At 37.4% G+C, this 22,991-nt stretch overlaps 1 protein-coding gene and 1 non-coding gene across 2 annotated transcripts in view; both read right to left on the bottom strand.

The window, feature by feature from the left end:
• Nucleotides 1-22,991, bottom strand: part of CDH20 (cadherin 20) — a 220,430-nt gene that overhangs the window by 158,671 nt on the left and 38,768 nt on the right. The gene's annotated exons all lie outside the window — the stretch shown is intronic.
• Nucleotides 3,938-4,045, bottom strand: LOC116561881. Its single transcript, XR_004273651.1, has one exon. It is a non-coding gene; the product is annotated as a U6 spliceosomal RNA (small nuclear RNA).

Below are 22,991 nucleotides of genomic sequence, written 5' to 3'. Positions count from 1 at the left end.
TAGACAAATTTATTCCAAAAATATGCAAAGTATATATGACAAAACATTAACATCTGTGATTGGAGTATGGGATCTTTTTAATTTCAGAAGCTGGAAGTAATATAGATTTTGTAGTTGGTAAGGCTGGACTAAGACCAGGGGCATCCGTGGTTCAGGGAGAAGGTCATTGGCAGTAAGGACATCAAAGAACCAACAATCCAGGGTCGGGATGGGTCATCCACACATGTATGGAAGGCACCGAGAAAGAAGACGGTCATTAAGGTGCATATGAAGATGACTCAGACCTAAAAACTCACATAATAATAGCTAATGTTTGTATAATGCTTACCAAGTACCAGGCACTGCTGTATGAATTTTATATATTATCATTATATTTATTTTATAGATGAGAACAGTGAGGCTTACGAAGGTTGGTAAACTTTCCCAAGCACCATTGCTAGTGAGTGTCAAGTCTGTTAGTTCTCAGACCCAGGCAGCCTGCATTCTTTACCACTTTTCTCTCAGCATCTGTGAATGCTACTATTATGACCAGGGGATAGAGGGCAGAGGGTACCGTGTGGACTTTAAAGAAGTGGGAGGTTTTGCAAGGGGAAGAGGAAGAAGTAGTCTTGAACAGCTCAAAGTCTTGGCCTTGAGGCATGAGGAGTGAATGACCAATAGTCTCCACTAAAGGGAGCTGCAGATTCTAGACAGCAGTTCCCTCTAGGGGAACACAGCTTCCTCTTAGGGCAAGGAGGTGGAAGGACCATTCTAAGAAAAAGTGGAGAATACTGAAATACCCCAAGGCCAAACAGGAAAGTGGATGGAGTGGCAGGGTGAGGGAGGTGCTCAGACGCACGGATTGTGTGAGGGTGAGGATACTGGTGACGATGGCCAGGTGGGCTTGGACTTTTGGCAGTGACATTGGTAAACACCTATGGAGGCCCTGAGGGGTTTGTTGCTCTATGTCTATTGAGGCAGCAACTGGTGGGCGTATCCTTCCTAGAGCTGCAGTAACAAAGTACCACAAACTGAGTGGCTTAAACACAGTAACATTGTCTCACAGTTCTGGAGGTTGGAGTTCCAAGACCAAGGTGTTAGCAGGGTTGGTTCCTCCTGAGGGATGTTCCAAGCCTCTCCTTTGGCTTCTTGGAGGTTTGCTGGTGAATACTGGCATTCCTTAGTGTGTAGAAGCCTCACCCTGTGTGTGTGTCTGTGTACAAGTTTACCCTTTTTATATGGACGCCAGTCATATTGGATTAGGGTCTACCCCAAGGACCTCATCTTAACAACTAATTACATCTGTAAGAACCCTATTTCCAAATAAGGTTGTGGTCTGAGGTCCCGTGGGATAGAACCTCAACATTTGAATTTTAGGGGGATAATCCAGACTATCACCATAGCCTTAGGAGCACTGCTCACTCCTGGCCCCTGGCATTAGATTGGGAATCTGTTCTGAGCACGTGAGCATTCAAGGCTCTTTCTGGGTATAGCAGGGGACATACAGATGAATGAAACAAAACCCCTGGCTTCCAGGGCCTGAACTTGGGGGAGGTAGAGGGAGTGGGTAAAGTATGACAAACTCAGATGCCTGAAACACAAGTCAGATCTAATTAATGCTGTAAGTGAGATACAACCAGATTATTACATAAATGAAAAGATTAATGAGAAGGGGAGTAGGGCTTCGGACCTAATTTGGTTTATTTTTAAATTTTATAGGTAAGGAATCTTAGTTCTAGAAATGTTAAATGGCCTGCTGCAGGTCTGCCAACTGGAAATCTGCTCTTTCAGTCACACCGTGTGTATAAACATACGTGCAGCCCCATTTTCTATTATGTCAAACGTCTTTGAGATGTATTATTTAAAAAATTATATAATTGGTCAGGAAAATGATACCTAAGCTTATGAGCATGAAGCAGCAAATAATGTTTAAAAGAAGTCAGAGACATTTCTATCTATGACAGTGACTGAGCTGTTGACTAAATATTGACTATAAATCTTCAACCACCCACTATCCACAGGTGCCAATCTGCCTACAGATATACACATTTTATATAATATGTATCTGATGCCAAAATACACTGTAAGTTTCTTGCATCTTAAAAAATAAAACCATTAGCCACCTTGAACCATGGCAGTCTTCTTCTTCAGTATCCTTCACCTTCTTAAGTGAGGTCAGAGTACCCTACCTGGGAGAAACAGCTGGGCTCTATGCAAAGTGAGAGCCCAGACAGATAAACTTATCTGCATTCACAGATAAACATTGGCAATTTCAATTTTTAAAAATACAATGTCGAGCTGGGAACCGCTTGATAACTGTGGGAAGCAAAATGTCTGTCCTGAGTTTCCTAGGTGGTTATGGGTGGATTTGGTGGGCATTGTGAAGTATGGTATAGAAAGTCTAGGAAGAGAGAAAGAATTTGAAGGGGCAATTGATCTTCCCCTTTTTGGTTTATAGTGAAATTTTCTCAAGAAATTGAAACTATCTTGGGAACATGGCAAGAGAGAGTAAGAAGAAGAAATCTGGGATCAATTCAACATTGACTTTCTGATTTACAGTATGCAAATGGAAAATAAAACTGGTTTCATTATGGACAACATTTAGGAAATAAGGCCACTGGGTTCAATAGGGACTGGTTCTCGGCATCAGAATCCCAGAGTTTGCTGTAAATTTGACCTGGGCAGTGATCCTGCCACTGGGGATGAGACTTCATTCTTGTTTCTGGAAGTGAGGTGCAACAGCCAGGCAGTATACTATTGAGTCTCTGATTTGGGAAGGACAAATATAGTAGAAAAAAAGTACTTTACTTCTTTCATGGCTCAAAATTTGTGATGAATCATGTACGTTTTTACCATAATGATTAAAAGTTCTTATAGTTCCTTATCTATTTCTTATCAGTTGTCAAGTAAGAGTAGCAAATCTTTCTCTGGCCTTTCCTTTCACCCTCCTTTCCTTTTTTCACTCAAGATGCTTTGGTGTCTGATCATGTCAGTCTCTAAAATGTGTTTAGTATGTAGCAGAGATATAATGAGGAAAAGAGACATGGTCCTTGTCTTCAGCATGGAGATGGAGATGGATAGTCATAATATAATCCAGAAATACATAATTCCAAGCTGTAACAAGGTGACTGGGGAAGAAGGAAGAGAGCTATAAGAGTACTGCCTGTCCTCTATATCCACGGGGACTGGTTCCAGGACTTCCTGTGGATACTTCAGTTCCTCAAGTCCTTTACAGGCAGCCCTCTGTACCCACAGCTTCTGCATCTGCAGATACAGAGGGCTGACTGTTTACAAAACGGGAGCTGATTTAGAGTGGGTAAACAGGGAAGACTTCCCTGAGGACATGGCATCTGTGCTGAGGGCATAAAGGTGTAGAGGCATTAATAGGCACAGTGTGGAGATGGGAGGTGGAGTGTGAGCAAGAAGATTCCAGACAGAACGAGTGCAAAAAAGCAAAGTTGGAGTCGGTGGGGGCGGGAACAGAAGTGAAATAAGGTCAGTAGAACAAGTGGGAGAGAAAGAGAAGAGAGGGGGCCAGAGGTGTGAGCAGATCAGGCAAGGGCAGTAACCTTTCTGAGCAATGGCAAGCTATTACAGTTTTTAAGTGAGGAGCAAAAGATTCAGATGCTAGCTTTATAGGACTCTCCCCACAGCTGCAGTGTGGAAGATCAACAGGAGGAAGTCATGAGAGGAGGCTGGGGGACCAGGAGAGAGAGGATGTTGCAGAGTGATGATGGAGATGGAGGAAGTCAATTGAGTCAAGAAACATTGAGGAGGTAGAATACTTCCAGAGTCTGCTTTTTCCACTTGACATATTGTGGATGCCTTTTCTTATTGTTTTTTAAATTTTTGCCTGTTTTCATTTTTTATTGGATTGTTACGTTTTGTTTTTCATTTGTATTTCTTTTTTTTTAAAACTTTAAGTTCCAGGATACATGTGTAGGACATGCTGGTTTGTAAAAATATGGAACGCTTCACGAATTTGGTCATTCTTGTGCAGGGGTTATGATAATAATATTCTCTGTTATCGTTCCAATTTTAGTATATGTGCTGCTGAAGCAAGCACTGTGGGTCTCTTTCTACATTCCAAAAATGTTGGTCTCCTTAATAAGGTCTCTGTGATAGTTCCTTGTATAGATCAATTATTACATATTCAATAATCTCCTACTGATGGACTTTTTTTTTCGATTATGAATGACTCTCCAAATTGTATTATATATTAATTGTCTGACTGTTCCCTTAATGGATATTTTATATTAGTTGCCAGATCAACTCTCAGAGCATACTAGTTTATTCTCTCACTAATAGTGTGTAAGACATCCATTTTCTTTCCCCTTTCAAACCTCAGTGTATTGTCAACCTTTTTAATTTTAGCTGGCTAATAGATAAACAAAATTCAGTATTTTAACTTGCATTCTGATTATTCATGAGATTGGCCATCTTTTCCTGTGTTTACTGTCTGTTTATATTTATTATTTTGTAGATTATTTATTTTGCCTATTTATATCTCATGATATTTTTTCCCTGTTGATGAAACGTAACTCTTTTGTAACCCTTTGTCATATGTATGTAGCAAAAATGTTTGCTAGGTCTTTGTTCGCCTTTTAATCTTGTTGACAGGGTTTCCTATTCTACTTTGTTCTGTTTTTACCATATATATTATTTCACTTTTAAGTAGTGTCTGTCATCTGTCAGTGGATTTTCTTTATGGTTCTAGTTTTGTTGATATATTAAAAAAGCCTTCCTCGCTCCAAGGCTAGAAAAAGATTTTTCTAATGCTTTATTTTCTATTATGAATTCAGTATGAGGAGTAAGGGAGGGATACTTACTTATTTCATAAGTACCTAGGCAGTTGTCCTAATACCTTTTCTTGAATAACCACTATTTCTTTCCCTGATTAGAAATGCTATTTTTTTTATTTACCAAATCCCCAAATACATTTGAGCTCAATTCTGAACTCTGTATTCTGTTTTTGATCTCTCATCCTATGCCAGATTCACGCTGTTTTAATTACTGTTATTTTGTAACACAGTTTTTATATCTGGTAGTGCAATTTTACCCACATTATTCTTCTTTGTCAAGTCTTTCTGGTTATTTTTAAATATTTATTCTTCAAAATGGATTTTAGAATTATTTTCCAAACTTATACAAAAATATCCTGTCGCAAGTTTGGTAGGACTTAAATTACATTTATAGATTTGCTTTAGCATTCTGGGTCATTACACATTTTTTCAAATGGTGGCTGAAGTAATTTAATTTGCAATCAAGTAAAATTTGGTGTATATTGTGACCCATCTTTCTGAAATATATGAGAAATTGGCAAGCTGTATATTATGTAATTCACTAAATCACTATATTGTTCTAGATGATTTATTTATTCCACAATATATTCATTCCATGAGCTAAGCATATGGTGGGTGCTGTTTCAAGTGTTGGGATACATGGTGAATGGGCAGGATCCCTGTTCTCATATTCTGGAGGGGAGAAGCAGTGGAGCTTGGCTTTGTCCACAGACTGGGCGGCGTGAGGGTGGGAAGGCCACAGTGATGGCAGACAAGTCTTTCCAAAAATATTTGCTTTGAAAGGAAGAAAGGAAATTGAGTGGCAGTTGGTCATGGAGGCAAGAAAGGTTTTTTGTTTTATTTTTAAGATGGCAGTCACTGGAGCATATTTATGTGCCACAAAATAATCACCAGAAAGAGAGAAAATAAGTGTACAGAAGAAAAAGGAGATGTGTGTAGCATCTAGCTCCTTGAAGGCGAAAGTAGATGGAATATACTCCACAAGTGATGTTAGCTTTTGATACAAGGAGCAAATTAATAATAGAAAATTCAGAAAGAGTGGGCCCAGATACAAGCAGATTAGTGTTTATTTGACTGCAGAAACCAAAGAGGTGTTTTTGCATGGGCAATAACCACATCTATACTACTATGCTTATTATTCATCAATTTCAGCAAAAATTGGGATGTTTTATTCCAGTGTTAGGTTTTAATGTCATAACTTCTTTGTTGGAAACTGAATTTTAAAGCACTGAAAGCAGTGCTTAGAACAATGTCTGGGACACATATGACACTTAATATTTATTGAATAAGTACACACATCAGTTTTATATTGCTGAATGGAATTTTCATACTGTCTAGGCGATGTCATATCTTCTATACAAAACTGTCCTGATTCTTAGTACTTCCATGTCAGTATGTAATATTTGTGTTACTTTAACCATACGGCATAGTAGAAAAGGCATTGGACTTGGAAACTGAAAGCTTGGATTCAATCATCTGCCCCACCAGTTTATAACTACTTAAAGTTGGGGAAGTTATTTAGCTTCTCTGGGTTTTACTTTTCTCATTGTAAAATGAGCCAATTGGGATAAATCAGTTGTTTTCAATCCTTTTAAACTGTTACACATTTTCTTCATATGAAAGGTTTTCTGGAGCCGCCTATGTAAAGCAGGTAATTGAGGACTCCTCAGACGAAAGTAGGGATGTGAGGGGGGAGCCCCACCCATCCTGCAGCAGCCTCCTTGAGCCTCTCTTGACCCTACCTTCATCCTGCTGAGAACGGAGCTTCTCAGAGCAAAATGTACAAATCTAGTAAGATGATCTCTAAGGTCTTTAAGAATTGCATAAACTATGGCACATGCTATCTGATGTGATTTTAATGGTCCTGTGAAGTAAGGAATGCATGGTACTATTATGTCTGTTTCACAGACGTGTATCATTTGCTGTAATTTCTTGCCTGGTAGTTGGAGGAGCAGAGATGAGAGCCCAGTCCTCTGTCTCTTGTTTAGGCAGTCCTTTTGTTGCCATCAGATGATTTCCCTCACCTGGCTATCTGTTGATTCAGTGAAGATTCTGGCTAAAATATCTGAAATAATTTCTAACTTGTATTACTGTTGCCATCCACATGCATAAAACCACTTAAAAATGTTTGCCTAAATGTTTTCCACACCTGAGTTAGCTAAGTTACAGAAACTTTAATCAAATTGCAAAAAAGAATGAGCTGTGAGGAATCATTATAATTTCTCAACAGAAATCTCTAAAATGCAAATCAAATGAATTGGCTGAACACTTAAATCCATTTAATTTTGAAATTAGTTTCATTTTTGAAATAATCTTCAGATTGAGACAGATGAGGCATGCAGTCCTACTTATTGTTAACCATGGTAAAATAAGAAATGAGTTTTAACCCAAATGCGTACTGAGAAATTAAAAGCTAAGCAAGACTAAACATTGGGTTGAAAGGGGTTGACGATTAGTGTGGCCACATCAGATAAGGGCTGTCACTCCAGATTAACTGCCCTTCCCCTGGTATGTTCTCTACTCTCATGTTTGAGTTTCTACATGCCGATCTTTCTCTTGGAATGCTCTTCTTGGCCAGATAAAAATATTACTCATCCATCCAAGCTCATTTCATAAACTGCTTCCCCAGTTTAGCTCACTTATCCTCATGGCGACTCCTCCTTCCTGGACAGAATTAATCTTCTCCTTCCCCTGTGAACTCCCCTAGAACTTTGCACTGTAGGGGTAGCACTCTTTATACTGCCATATAACTAACTGCAAAATCTGCTCTCCTTGCCAGGTTTTAATTTCTGCAAGGGCAGAGAACATTAAACATTGTAAAGGGTTTTCCCCTGCTATAAAAGTAACATACACTCAGTGAGACAAAAGTTGGGAAAATGCAACAGAATTTAAAATGAACAAGAATCATTTCACCTATGCATTGCCCCTATACAATCAGCGCTTAGCATCTGAAATAATTCATCTAATGTTTCCTCCACCATGGACAAGCACTGAGTTTAATTGGGTAGGCATTGTTGATTTCGAAGTGCTAGAAGACTATAAATCTCCCTCTGTCGGCCTCTTGATGTACAGTGTAGGTGGCTGGCAGACATATAATTATGTACACACACATAATTCTGTCGATACTTAGAATAAAGGAGGGGTTTGCTCAAAGTATGGACAAGCTTGTTTGGAAAGTATTTCATGAAGGCACTTGACTCTAGAAATCGCATGCGTCTTTATCACAGAATTTAGCAGACTTTAATGAATTCCAATTCTTTTCTCGAGTGAGAACCGGTTATGTATTGAATTGAGCAAACTGACACATATCCCAAGTGGTGAAAACATGCTCCTGTAGGTTCTCACAGTTGATAGTCTGAGGGTAATTGGGAACGAGTTCCACGTTGCATTGACAGATTTGTCATTGCACTGAAGAACATGTTGCTGCAACCGTGAGTTCAGACCCTGGCAGCTGTCTACCTCTGGCTTCCTACTCTTCCGTTCTCTACTCTTCTGGTAGGATGGACAGTCCGTTCTGTGGTAAGAAAGCCAGGCTCTAGGACTGCAGTCTGAGAGGCATGCTTGCCATCAGGACCACACTGTTGGTCACTGGTGTTCACACTAATGAACATCAACAATGACATGGAAACTGTTTTGTTTGTGAAGTTTGAATAGAAGTACAGATGAAAACAGAAAACCAATACAGGAGTTCCTGGAGGACAAAAATTGAGCTAGTATACAATTATTCACCCACAGGACACTGCTGGCTCAGGCACTTTTGTTTTTATAGCTTTTTTTTTTTTAAGTATGAATTATAAAAGCTCCTTGTAAAACTTTGTAAAATGTAAAAATGGATAAAAATGTAAATAAAAATCAACTATATACCTGCTACACAGAAATACTGACTGACAACATTTTCATATATTTTATTTTCAATCTTTTTCTCTTAATATACGGATACATGAGATCATATTGTCTATCAATATTCTATCCTTTTTTCTTTTAGTGTTTGGTATTTACATTTTGAGATAGATCATTTTTAAGTAAGTAAATATTCAAACACTTTAAAAGCTTAACATTCTGTCAAAAGGATGAAATAAAATTAATTTAACCATTCTTCTATTGTTCAATAGTTAGGCTGGTTTCATTCTTTTCAATGCTAGATATAAAATGTCAAATAATATATTTCTATATAAATTATTGTCCAAATTTAAATTATTTCCTTAGAGAAAATATGTATTATAGAAATTATTACACCAAAGGGTGTCTTAGTTCGTTTGGGCTTCCATAACAAAATATCACAAATGGGTGGCTTATCAACAACAGAAATTTATTTCTCATAGTTCTGGAGGCTCGAAAGTCCAAAATCATAGCATAGGCAGATTCAGTTTCTTGTAAATAGACAGTGCCTTCTCCATGAGACCTCAAAGGAAAAGAAGGGTGAGAGTATCTCTCTCAGGTCTTTTTAAAAAAGGTCACTAATCCCTGTGTAACCTTATAAAAGGGCCTAATCAACTGCTAAGTCAACTGCCAAGGGCCCCACCTCCAAATATCCTCACCCTGGAGATTAGGTTTTCACATTTGAATTTTGAGGAAGCACAAACATTCAGACCATAGCAAAAGGTAGGAATTGTCTAAGAGTCTGTATTTGTTGATAATTTCTGACCAAAGATGTTAGAGGCATTTACCCTTCTACAAGTAATTGTTGCGGTATATCGAAAAATATTTGAAATGTTTGCTATTTTGGTAGGTATAAAGCATAGCTTATTTTTTAAAATTACACTCAATTACTAGTGAAGTTAATTTTTTTTACGTATTAATCTACTTGCATTTTCTATGTAAACCATTAATATCTTTTTTTTTTTTTTTTTTTTTTTTTGAGAGGGAGTCTTGCTCTATCACCCTGGCTGGAGTATAATGGCAACATCTTGGCTCACTGCAACCTCTGCCTCCCAAGTTCAAGCAAGTCTCCTTCCTTAGCCTCCAGAGTAGCTGGGACTACAGGCAAGAGACACCATGCCCGGCTAATTTTTTTTTTTATTATTATTTTTTTGAGATGGAGTCTTGCTCTGCCACCAAAACTGGAGTGCAGTGGTGTGATCTCAGCTCACTGCAACCTCTGCCTCCCAGGTTCAAGCAATAGCCTGCTTCACTCTCCAGAGTAGCTGGGATTACAGGTGCACACCACCACACCTGGCTAATTTTTGTATTTTTAGTACAGATGGGGTTTCACCGTGGTGGTCAGGCTGGTCTCAAACTCCTGACCTCAGGTGATCTGCCCTCCTTGGCCTTCCAAAGTGCTGGGATTACAGGCATGAGTCACTGTGCCTGGCCCTGTTAATCTTTTATATGGGGGTCTTTGTGTTCTTCATAACTACTGCAAGTTTTTTTTTTCCACAATTTGTTTTTGCCTTTTCATTTTTTCCTGAGGTATCGTCCGTTATATTTATTGGTATTACATATTTTTACTGTCTATTTTTGCCTTTTGATTTTGATGTTTTGAGTGTAGTGAAATATATCACTATTTATGATATATTTATGAAATATATCATAAATATATGGAGGAAATATATTTCTTTCATATATTTATGCTTAGAAAATTTATCTTCTTCAATAAAAGAAAGTATCTTTCTAATCTAAGTATGGATATTTATTTGTATGTTAATCTATATTCTTGTTTCTTTTCTGTGTTTAAATCTGTTTTGTTTTTTGTTCTGTCTTATTGCATTAACAAGAGCTTACTGACGATCTTACATAATCATGGTGATACTAAGCATAGATTTTTTTTGTTTGCCATTAATACATATTCGCTATCAGCTTAAGGCAAATATAGTTTATTATGTTAAGACTGTTGACTTACATTCCTTTTTCTACTACAAATAAACTTCATATATTATGATAAATTAAAGGCAGGTTTGGAAGTAAGTTGTTGGGTATGTTCTTCAGTGTTTCTAAACCTTAGTTATTAAATGGAGTCTGTGATGCTATCTTCTTGACAAGGTTAATGAGATGGTTAAAGAAGATAATGCATCTAAACTCCTTAGCATACGGCCTGTGTAACCTAGGAGGTGTTTAATAAATGTGAGCCATTATTTTTGCTATTCTTTAAAAAAGGTGGCAATTTTATGAAATTCTTTGTATTTATTGAGCTAATCACATTACGATTAATACTAATAGATATTCTTGTGTTGATGGGATAAACTACTTGGCTACTGTGGATTTTTATTTGTACATGCTCTTGACTTTGATTTTTTGATATTTTTAAAGGTAAATATTAGTGTGGGGCTTTTAATAATTCTTAAGCTGATGTTACTCATGAAAAAATTGGTTATTATTTGGGTTTAAGCCGTGAATGTTAAGAGAATCCTGCAGATTCTGTTAGGAAATAAAATCAGTATCTCCTTGAATTACCTATCAGATATTTATTTAGTGCTCACAACTGCAGTCAAAAGACAATGTCAGCCAATATTTTTGGCTACAAAGGCCTAAAAACCTTTTTGTTTAGGTTTCCTAAGGTTATTAGGTGGTATTACTTGAGAAAAGATGCTACTTTGTAAGAAGGCACACTGGTTTTAAGTTTTCTTGGCATAGGGCAGGCACTTCTTTCTGCCTTCAGAAGATTTATTCCAAAGATTGAGATTGAAATATTGAAACCTATGTTAACTTATTGTCAAAATTAGCCTGAACTAGGGCCATTAATCAATACAATTCTTATTTTCTTTCTCCTGATGAGATACAATGAAAAAGTTATGAATAACGATGATAAATGATTTTTTTTTTGAGATGGAGTCTCCTTTTGGATTGAACATTTAGTGCAGCATTTTTGGAATGATTTACTAGTTTTAAAGGTCTGTAATGTGAAGATACCTGGTAGCCTGAGACAGTGTATTGACAAGAGTTTTGTGAGCCATTTTCACCCATCTATAAAAATTCAAGAACCACCACCCCCGTTTCTCTCAATTAAGGGAACGCGAATAAGTTGATTTGTTTGTGGTTTCTTTTCAGAAAAGAGAAAAAATGCATCTATGACACACTTGTGTGCAAGGTAGGAGAGCCTTGTTTCGAGATCTGGCAATCTCATACATGGGATCTTCGGGTCACTTAGGAACATTTGAATTATGTCCAGTTCTTCCCCTACTACTCCAGCTTCTCCCTCTCCCCATCCTAGAAAGTTGAGTCTGAGCCTCACCATGGCCCAAGAGTCTGTCTCTCCTTTCAATTCTGGAGGCATGGAAAAATGAAATGACTCTTTTTAATGTACTGAAAAGAACATCAACTTAAAAATTCAGATTCTAAATGTATTATCTCATTTTTCTGTTACTCTCAGTAGAATTTCAGGTATGTAAATATTTTAGATAACAAATTTTCTATCTTAAGCACCAGACCTTCTTTAGAATGTATTTTATTTTATTTTATTTTTTTTTTGAGAGGAGTCTAGCTCTGTCTCCCAGGCTGGAGTGCAGTGGCGCCATCTCAGTTCACTGCAGCCTCTGCCTCCCAGGTTCAAGTGATTCTCCTGCCTCAGTCTCCCAAGTAGTTGGGATTGCAGTCCTGCGCGACCATGCCTGGCTAATTTTTATATTTTTAGTAGAGACAGGTTTTTACCATGTTGGCCACACTGGTCTTGAACTCCTGACCTCAGGTGATTCACCTGCCTCAGCCTCCCAAAGTGCTGGGATTATAGGTGTGAACCACCATGCATGAATGAAATGTAACATTTTTGATTGAACTAATTTTCAAAGGTATTGCCATTTCTCTTTAAAAATAGAAGATACAGAACATAATTGAACTTTTTGATGATTCAGTCTTTCAGATAAGCATTATTGATGATACTGTGCTATAGTAATACAAGTGAGTGCTTTTGTGGTCATTCATTATGGGTCCAGCACTGTTCTAAGTGCCTTTTGGCAAATAAGTTATTTACATCTATGTTTACTGAAATATAACTCTATGTCATAGGTACCATGAATGTCTTCATTTCACAGGGAGGAAACTGAGGCCCAGAGAGGTCGAGAAACTTGTCCAAGACTGTAAGCTAGTCAGCAGAGAAGCTGAGATTGAAACCCATACAGCAGAGTTCAGAATCTGTGCCTTCACCACCATATGATATTCTTTCCTCGTGCCTTACACGGTTGATGGCTCTGGGCTAATAAGGGCTGTTTGTCCTATTATTGTGCATTTTGAGTTCTTACATCTGTACATTAACCTGTCTCCTTAAGCTTCCCTGCTGTCATCTACTATTTCTCACCATTTTCACTCTTCCTGCTTTTCAATTTGCTGCCATTTACAGGATTTGGGCTGGAAAATCAGAATAAAAAAGCTTATAAGAATTATGTACCATCACTGAGCATGAATTCTGCAATAGGTTTAGTTTTGGATAAGGAAGAAAAACCAGTATTTTGAAGTACCTACTATAAAGAATAACAATAGTAGCAATTATGTGTTGAGATCTGACATTTTACATTAGATATTTAACCCTGTTACCACATTTAAAGCCCTGGACAGCTCCCAAAGTGGGGACTATATTCCCCATGGTAAGAATCGGAAACTACCACTGGGAGGTTAAGGGATTTGATGACTCTACTGTCAGCTAGAAGCTGAAACTCAGTCCAGGACTTCTTGACTCCAAAGCCCTTTTCTCCTTCCACTCTTTGGCCATTAGATTTTACCTCTAGTTTCTTTAGCAAACACTTTTCAATTTAAGTAATTTTTTTATTTAGCCTAATTACTACGATGCATTTGGAAGAATGTTTTGAAGTGTAGACTTAAGGAACGAAGTGACCCAAGGCTTTTTTTCAATCATAGTGTAAGAAACTTTTCGAAGGGTGATTTTAAACAGTCAATGATGTTTGTGATTTCAATAGCAATGAAATGGTGAATTGGAGTTAGATGTGTTTGGAGTGCAGAAGTCAGCAAGGCATTGCTTCAGTGGGGCATGCAGCATGGATTAGGGGAAGGAAATGGGATTGATGAGCAAGAGATGAAACCAAGAGACATTTTGGGTATGGAATTAGCAGAAGTTGTGACCATGCTGGGGAGTAGTCATGAAAGAAGGGTCAAGGACAGCTTTGAAATTTCTAGTTTATTTGAATTGGTGAAGAGATCTCATGTGCTTAGATGTGGAATGTATAAGATGGAACAACTTTTGAGAGGGAAGGTGACTTTTATTTTAAACACTTGAATGTGCTGAACTTGTGGAATGTTCAAGAAGAAATATCAGACATCTGAAAATGAGGGTCTGTCTTCTGATAATATTTGCAGTTCTTATAGATTCTACAGGTTCCTAATAAGCAACTTGAATGGTGTTTTTGATACAGGTGGATTGCCTTATGTATCAGACATTTTTGGATTGCCTCTCTAACATCCATTCTCCCTTTTGCCTCTCTTGAAATTACTGACTTTCCCCTAGAACATGATTGGTGAATTTCTAATGTGCTTTTCATCTTTGCAGCAAGATAATTTTATTTACTGCAGACAACTAGAATGGTACTTCTCTATTCAAAGAAGGCAGGGAGGATAGGAGAGCAAGACTACCCTGAGGATATATAACTTAGGAGTTTTTGTAAGAACTACACATAAATAGAACCACTCACAAATTTTCTATATTTAGGGAACAGAGTAACACTACTTTTTGTTTTATTCCTTGTCCAAATGATTCTTTCAGAGAGTACCCAATAAAATGCCTGATCAGAGATTAAATGAGAAGTTCACAGTACATACCTTTAAATCTGCTTGTTAGGCTTAAAAGTCGTGCCTTACTTATAATTACAAGTTTCAGTGTGTTTCAGAACCCCTTTTCTTAGATCCAAGCATCTTTGTCTTCTTCAAATGACTGGCAACTTGGTGATATTTAAATTTTTTCTTTAAGTGTGATTTAGTTTAAAATAAGCATATAGGTAAGCACAAAAGTGCTTTAGGCCTGCTTCTTTAAAATGAGAAACACCTTTGTCCTTAGGGGCTGTCAGATTTATGCCCTTAGATGAACAATAATTACATTAATAATTTGAAGGGCTAATTAGCATTTTATAGTAAACACATTGTTCATCTCACTAAAAGGATGGCTATATGCTTTCTGCAGAATAATTGCTTTTCAAAATCAGAACCCATTTATCCTACTTCAGCAATATATGTCACCACCTGACCAAGAAGTACTCCTGTGCTGACTTTTTCTAAATATTGAGTCCTTTTTTTTTTTTTTTTTTTTTTTTTTTTATGGAGTTTTTCTTTTTTTTTCCAGGCTGGAGTGCAGTGGCACAATGTTGGCTCACTGCAACCTTCGCCTCCTGGGTTCAAGTGATTCGCCTGCCTCAGTCTCCCAAGTAGCTGGATTACAGGCATGCACCACCATGCCGGGCTTTTTGTAGTTTAGTAGAGACAGAGTTTCACCATGTTGGCCAGGCTGGTCTAGAACTCCTGACCTTAGATGAACCACCGCCTTGGTCTCCCAAAGTGCTGGGATTACAGGCATAAGTCACTGCACCCAGCTGTCTTGTTAAGTTTTACAGCAAAAGTTGCAAAAATTAAAGCATAGAAGTATGGACTGGCTTTAATTTCTACTTGTGTGAACAACAACAAAAAAGCAACTGATACTTTGTCCTCTGTTTTTCATATACTTCACTCTTTCCAATGTTTCTTTTCTTACTTAATTTTACTATGGTATTTCTAACACATATGTGCAGTTTGAATTCACCTTCTCCCCTATTCTTTCCTCGGTCTCATGAAATGCAGGGAATTGCCATGGTTATTTCTTTATGGTATCAACTCCTAAAAATACACTGATTTCACTCTAGTTTTTGCAAGCTCAAAGCTAACTGTGGATAAATTCAAGAAGACTTTTCATCAGGATATTGGCCTTCCTCCCCTGTAGCCCCCTTTCAGGGGGCTTTATCTGCCTGCAGCCAAATTCAGTACTTCCCTAACCCACAGTTGCAGCAACTCCAAATCGACAGTCTTGTCAGAGCAAATGATCTAAAATAAACATCCACGTGTCTGCCTGCATTAAGAATCCTGACAAGGATGCTTTGCCTGTATCAACTACAAGCCCACAGTCCTGAGAAGCACTTTGCTTATTGCCTTGGTTCAGTGGCTGAGGGAGAGTAGCTATAAGGCCCGAAGCCTAATTTTGAATGTTTTAGGATGTTAAAATCCAAATGAAATCATCAAAGACCTACCTCTCTATTTTCTTCCTCTTGGCAGCTTTCTCGAGGGTAATGGTTATCTCATGTATGTGAAATTCTTGGAATCAGTCAGCAAATTACATCAGGACACTCCCAACAATACTATTTTGTATACAAAGACAGTAGATGAGGAAACAAAGGTAAATATCCAGCCCATAGTTTTGCAGGCTAGGCTCCTTTCTGATGTTTTCTTAGCTACTTAATGCCCCCTAAAACTATATCTTTGGGATTCATACTGGGAACTACCTCACAATACCAAAAATTATCAGTTAATAATAGACACTCTGTCTCTGTGGTTCTAAAGAATATTCCACAGGCTTTTCTTTTCTCTATTAAGCTTTATATTGTGAGCCTAGAAAGAGAAAAGTTGTTAAGTTTGTATACTCTGTATCTTAAAGCCAGAGAAAACACAACCTAGGAAGGGAGTTTTCTATTAAAGTTCTCAGGTTTGGTATCCTCAATAAAGTGATTAATGTTTCAGCATTACAAGTTTCCCAAAGACCCCTAAGAAAAATTTGAAGGGAGTATAATGATGCTTCAAGGCTGTTGAAATTTTATGTGCCCAATAAAAATTAAGGAGAAATTGTTTGATTATTATTAGGCTTATCTGATCTATTAAAATAGCCTGTTGGAATAAAAGAGACCCACTCTTCTGTAGTAATTACCTAAACTGATTATCTGTGTTAACCATATCTGAGTCATTATCATTTTTATATATCACTTCAAGAGATACAGTCTAAAAGCCTGAATCTTATATAATAAAGGGAAAAACCTAATTGCAGATTTTCTTCTTAAATTTTAATTTTATGTCATATTTATCTAAGTAATCTTAAGAAGTCTTTAATACCATAGGAAAACTACTGAGAAGGGAGAAAAAGGCCACCATTCAATTTATTAAAAGATTTTCTTAAATCACTGCATGTTCCCTCTCAGACTGTTCGCAGTATATATTCTATTACTGGTAAACAACCGTGAGTGTCTCCTATTAATTGTGCTTAGAGTGTGGTTGCTTCCTTAAATACACCCAAGTCACACCTAAGCCGAAGCACCAAATGCCAGTTCCTTAGAAATTAATTTTGAAAAAAAGCAGAACTGTTTCCGTTATTATCCACCTGAAAGTTTTGTCACATTTGATCCAAATCAGAGCTTTTACTAAAGAGAAAAAGAACAGTCAACAGTTGTAATGGTTAATTCTATGTCAATTTGATGGGGCTGTGTGGCATGTCCAACGTTTGGCCAAACATTATTCTGGATGTTTTCATGAGGGTGTTTCTGGATGAGATTAAAATCTGAGCCGGTAGACTGAGTAAAGCAGCTTGCCCTCTCCAACACAAGCCGGCATCATCTAACCCGTTGGAGGCCTGAATAGAATAAAAAAGCTGTGTAACGGGGAATTCGCTCTTTCTGCCTGTCTTTGAGCCAGGACATCAGTCTTCTCCTGTTTTGGATCTGGTCTTGGACTGGAACTTTCACCATCAGTCCTCTGGGTCTCTAGTTTGCTACTTGCAGATCTTGAGACTTCACAGGCTCAGATATATGTCTACATCGGTTCTGTTTCACTAGAGCACCACAGCAAATACATCAGCTAACCAAAGCCCACAGAATTTTGAAAATGAAGGTGTTTCATATACCTATTATATTAAAATTTAATTTAGAATGCCCATATGAATATTTAATTTGCTCCTGGGGTAGGATGAGCCAATAGTGAGTAATCCGCACTTTAGTATTTTAGCCATTTCTGATGTGAACAGAGCCCTGTTGACCCTTGGGAATCTACTAGGAAAATGGGGACATCAAAGGAACTCCTGGGTCCCCCACAGATTTTCTCAGTTTAAGAAAGGTATAGATTACTCCACTTGGGTGGACCCTTCCTTAAAGTCCTGACATTTCAAAAATGTGAAGTAAATAATTCATTATCTGTCAGACTGTGGACTCAATAATTAAATCAGTAAAAGAGTTAGTAAATGGCCTAATATGTACAGATCTGTGGAGTGAACAGTAACGTAGATCTAATACAAAGTTTCTTTCTTCAAGACGTAGACCCACAATGTAAAAAACAAGACATATTGTAATATTGGGAAACCTGTAATAGAGTGTGCAAATGAGCCACGGAGGTTAGAGATCTCTAATCTTGATTTGGTGAAAGCCAAATAAACTTCATTTACTAAAAAATAGTGATCTATACATTTGGAAAATATTTAAAAATATTAGTTTTAGTTCATTTTAATTTAAGAAATAAAATGTATTTCTGAGTGGTCACCAAAGATTTAGCAATGTGGCTAGGTAAAAACTCAAAGTGAATTGGGCTCTCGGTGGACAATCTAAAGTAGGGCTAAGAGGCTGACCACTTACGAGGCTTTATGTGTCTGAGGAAACCTGAGCAGTATACAAGTAATGGAAACTCATGTGGCCAGGTCTAATGTTTCCGTTCTACTGCGGCTGCCTCCTGGTTTTGTCCCTGTTGTTCTCCTCTGCTCCATTGTAATAGGGTTTATCTGGGGGGTTGATTGCCCAGCTAGAAGCCACGTTCCCCGACTCCTTTGTGGCTAGAAATTCTGTTTCTCAAGTGGAATATGAATGGGTGGACTAAGTACAACTTCTGCAATAAAATGCTCAGAAGGAAATTACCTAGTTCAGACTTCCTTTGCTTACTCTCCTTGTGAAGAAAAGGCCCTGGGGGTGAATGAGTTTTGACCGTGTAAATTCTAAGGGCTCCAAGCTGGAAGGGACTCATGTCCCTGAATGACCACATGGAGCAGAGCTGCCTCACTTTCCGTTATGAAATAAGAATAAATTATTCTCTATTTTTCTGATCATATCAGCTAAGTCTTTATTGAGCCTAGCTAATACAGCTACTTATCCTTCTTAATGAAACAGCAGGAGAATCCCTCAGTTTACTTTCTTGTCTCCTCTGATACCTCCCCGCAACATATAACTAACTCTGCCTGCACACATGCCTATACCTAACCATTATCTCCCTGATTCCTGATCTTTTGAAAGCTGTTACACCCTCAGATAGCTCACAAGTTATAAGAAGAATCTTGTGAATAACTTAAAGTTATACCTCCAAATACACACACATGCTAAGCTTATTTATTCTTATCATAAAGAAACTGTCTTCAGAGTACCTTTTCTCATCAATAATCCCATCAAAGTTTAGGGCTTAAGGTTTTTAATATGTTTATTTTCTCTTTCTGTGTCTCACATGTACATTGTATGTGTTTTAATAATTTATAATAACTAATGATACATCCAATAAAAGGTAACTTATTTTGAAGGAAATATCAAATTGGAAAACTTCAGTTTTCAACAGAATCGGCATCTAAGAAGCTGTCCATTTGTGTTCCATATTTAATGTAGAAATCTTTCTTAGATAACGTGAACTATTAGTTCAAGGAAAAGTAACTACTATTAGTTATTAGTAACTACTATTAGTTATTATACTACTATTAGTTCGAGGAAAAGTAACTCTCTAAAAAAAAATCAGATAGGTGATATTTTGTATCAAAATGTGAACCAAAATCCTTAAAAATGTACATCTAAAACTTCAACAAAAATATATAGCCCTAATTCCTTTAAGAAAGGAATTTATTGGTTTGTAGAAATGCTGCCTTAAGCGATTTTAGTAGTGCTGCTTAGTGCCTTTCATACATTTGACATGAAAACCAGGATAAGGAACAAAATCCTAGTCACTAGACTACGAGGGGCCTCAGATTCTATAATATTCTCTTCAGGAATAAATAACCTTTCTAAGATTTATAGACAAAGTTATTGTGTTAATGCAATAATTCATATATTTTAAGCAGTCAGTGTACTATTAAGTTACTATTCGGTGTTATATTAAATATTAATAATTAAATTTTAATCATTGAATTCCATGATCTTAATCATATAAAACTGAAATAGTTAAATCTAATACAAATAAAGATGGTGGCAGAAGGAGAATGCAGTTGGATACTTCACTTTTTTCTTTTAAACAAAATGAGCCCTGGACAAGATTAAAGACAGTACTAGTGAAATGGTTTTCTGGTTCCTGATAGTATTAAAAGTAAGAAAAAAAATTAAGGGCAGTATCTGGCATATGGTATACTGTTAATAAAACCCTGTTATTAAATGAATAATACCTGCTAAGAAGGGTGGGGGATAACAGGTCACATTTGAGCTGGTCTTTAAAGGATGAAAAAGGAGTTGACTAGAAGGATAGGAGAAGATGAGGAAGCATTCCAGGTGGAGAATAGCACATGTAAAACAATGAAGAATGAAGCAACTTTCTTGCTCAGTGACCTACAGGAAGTTTGTGCGATGGAAGAAGGAAGGGTGGAAGTAGCACAAGGGACCGTTTTTCACTGCATTCAGCATGACAACTTTCTTTTCACTAAAATCTAAGGTAGTCTGTATGAGCCAAGAGAGAGAAAGAAGCCACTCCCAGGCATTTCCAACTGGAGCAGGAATTTGTAGGGTCTGAGGAAGGATGAACCTTTGCAGAATTCAGCGCTGCATGAAATGCTTCAGTAGTTGTAAGAGCAAAGTTACAGCTTTTAAACACCTTCTATGAATACTTCAATCATGAACTATCTGTAACCATAGACAAATCCTGAAGGTTATCTGCCAACACAGTGTCAGTTCTAATGCTAGGAAGTGACTAGTCCAGTGTGGACTGGCCTGGGCGGGACCCCAGGTGAAGAGTGGTGCACAATGAGGCATGTCCCTTAGCCTCTCTCATGAATTGGGATGAGAATTAAAGCCAGATTCACATTATATATTACTTGATTTATGTATATTTCTAAATACTTATTATATAAGATTTACTCCTCACTATGAGTTCAGTAATTTTCAACTAATCTAATCTTTTTGCTGTCTTTATAAAAGCCCACAAGTAAAAGAAGCGCTTTAGAGATTGCTAAAGACATGTAAATTGTTTGGAGAAACTGACAAATGACAGAATCAAAGGTTGTGCCCAGGGTGTACAGACCAGGAAAGAAACACCCTTTACAAAATGTACTAAGACTTGTGTCTTTTGGCTGTGCTTGCTTTGTGTAGACAGGTGCAAGTAGTTACCTGTATCCGAAACTGCAAGGACAAATTAGCTCTTTAACAGACAACTGGAACCCAAGGTTTTCAAGTCCATAGAATCTAAAAACTTTAACAGTATTTAAAATGGTTTAAGCAGAAAATTTTGTATAAGTTTTAAAAAAGGTGAGCAGATAATTCTGTACAAAAGGCTAGTCAATCTCTTCCTAATGCTTTGAAAAACAAGCATGAGCAGTATATAAAAATATTTATCTCTAACAAAAGGATAATTTTCTTTTTTTTTTTTGAAAACAATATACACAAATTTGTTTCTATATACTCTTTTGTAAATGGTAATGATTTTGGTTACAGTTTCCATTCAAGGGAATAGACTTGGAGTCTTATTTTGTTTCTTGTTTTTAGATGGAAAAATGAACTTTTAAAGAGTTGCAGGTATTTCCCCTCATTTGGGGAAGACTGTGTTTTCTTTTGATTTTGGAGAAGCCCCTATGATGGCAGATGTAGTTAGTTATGCAGAAATAAAGAAAGCACCTACTCGGTACTCTCAGAAAGTGTTGACAACAAGACAACTCTATGAAGGCGTTTCACAATGAGGTGTTATGTTTAATGACGGGGACTGAGTATATGGCTACCAAGGATGAAAAATCTTTCCCCTTCCCTCCCTGCCCCAATATGCACACACTCTAAATTTGAATACAGACTACTGTATGCCTGAAAAATATGAATTGATTTAGATACGATCATGAGAGACTCAGAGAGAAGAGCAAATCTGATTTCCTTGTCACTTAATCTTACAGAAAAGTCTGACAAAGCATGGAAGACAATTCAGGCTTTGGGAAAACTGTATTGAAAGACTTGGGCTTTTGTCTTCTGAGCCATGGTGTCAATTCAGGCCCTTATCTCTGAGGAAGCGGTTTCCCTTGAGAAGATAAATATCTGGGGAGAAGATTGATCTTCCCAGATATGACATAAAAATGTGAAGTGGGTGGTACATTAGGGGGGCAACTTCCTCCACATTGATGGAGTCTCAGTTGGTCCTAGATGCCAAGGCAAGGTGGAGGTAGGTAGTAATTTCCTGGAAATGGGTAGTTTTGGGCCCTGCAGGTTTAAAAGTAGCCATTCTAGTAGCAGTTGTTAGTTATGCTTTGTGTTATACTTTCTTCTGTCATCCCTGAGGCTTCACTACAAACCTGGTCTCATACACATATATTTTGGGGAATTGAGTTGTGTCCCATACTTTGGATGGAGCCCTGGAGAAGAACAGTCAACAATTCAAAATCAGAGTGGGTGTTGGGGCAGGGCCACAGAGGGAAGATGGAGGGCAGTGGCCTGAACAATAGTTTGAAATCTGCTGGGGACATATTTCTGGCAATTAAGTGAAGTAATTTTAGGTAATAGTCATTAAGGGATATAAAATGCATATAATCTATTTTTGTATAGGGTCAGCAATCCATGGATTTTATGACAATAAAAGTCACTCTTATTGAAGAGAATTAAAACGAGACAGCAGAACAAAACTCCAAAGTAGGAAAGTTAGATATATTGAGTTGGGAGGAAGATAAAAGAAGACAAAGTAAAATCCTGCTTAGAATTACATTATATCAGTGAAAGGTAGTTCATGGCATGGACTTGGTCATAGGAATGTCATGGACAGAGAATATACAACTGAGAATATATAACTTGATGATGTATTGGGGGATGTTATAGTCTAAATCAGGGGTCTGCAAACCTTTTCTGTAAGGGGCCAGATAGTAAATACCTTAGGCCTTGTGCACCAGTCTCTCTCACACCTACTCAACTCTGCAGTTACAGAGCAAAAGCAGACATAGACAATCCATAAATGAATGAGTGTAGCTGTGTTCCAATAAAGCTTTATTTATAGAAACTGAAAATGAATTTTATAGAATTTTTAATATCACAGAATATTATTATTTTGATTTTTTACCCCAGCCATTTAAAGAGGAAACCCATTCTTAAACTTGTGGGTTCTAGCAAAACAACCAGTGGGCTACAGTTGACTGAC

Source organism: Sapajus apella, unplaced genomic scaffold (assembly GCF_009761245.1).
Source record: "Sapajus apella isolate SASKATOON/1434 unplaced genomic scaffold, GSC_monkey_1.0 scaffold30, whole genome shotgun sequence".
In the NCBI taxonomy this organism is placed as follows: Eukaryota; Metazoa; Chordata; class Mammalia; order Primates; family Cebidae; genus Sapajus; species Sapajus apella.
This window is presented reverse-complemented; position numbering and strand designations above follow the sequence as displayed.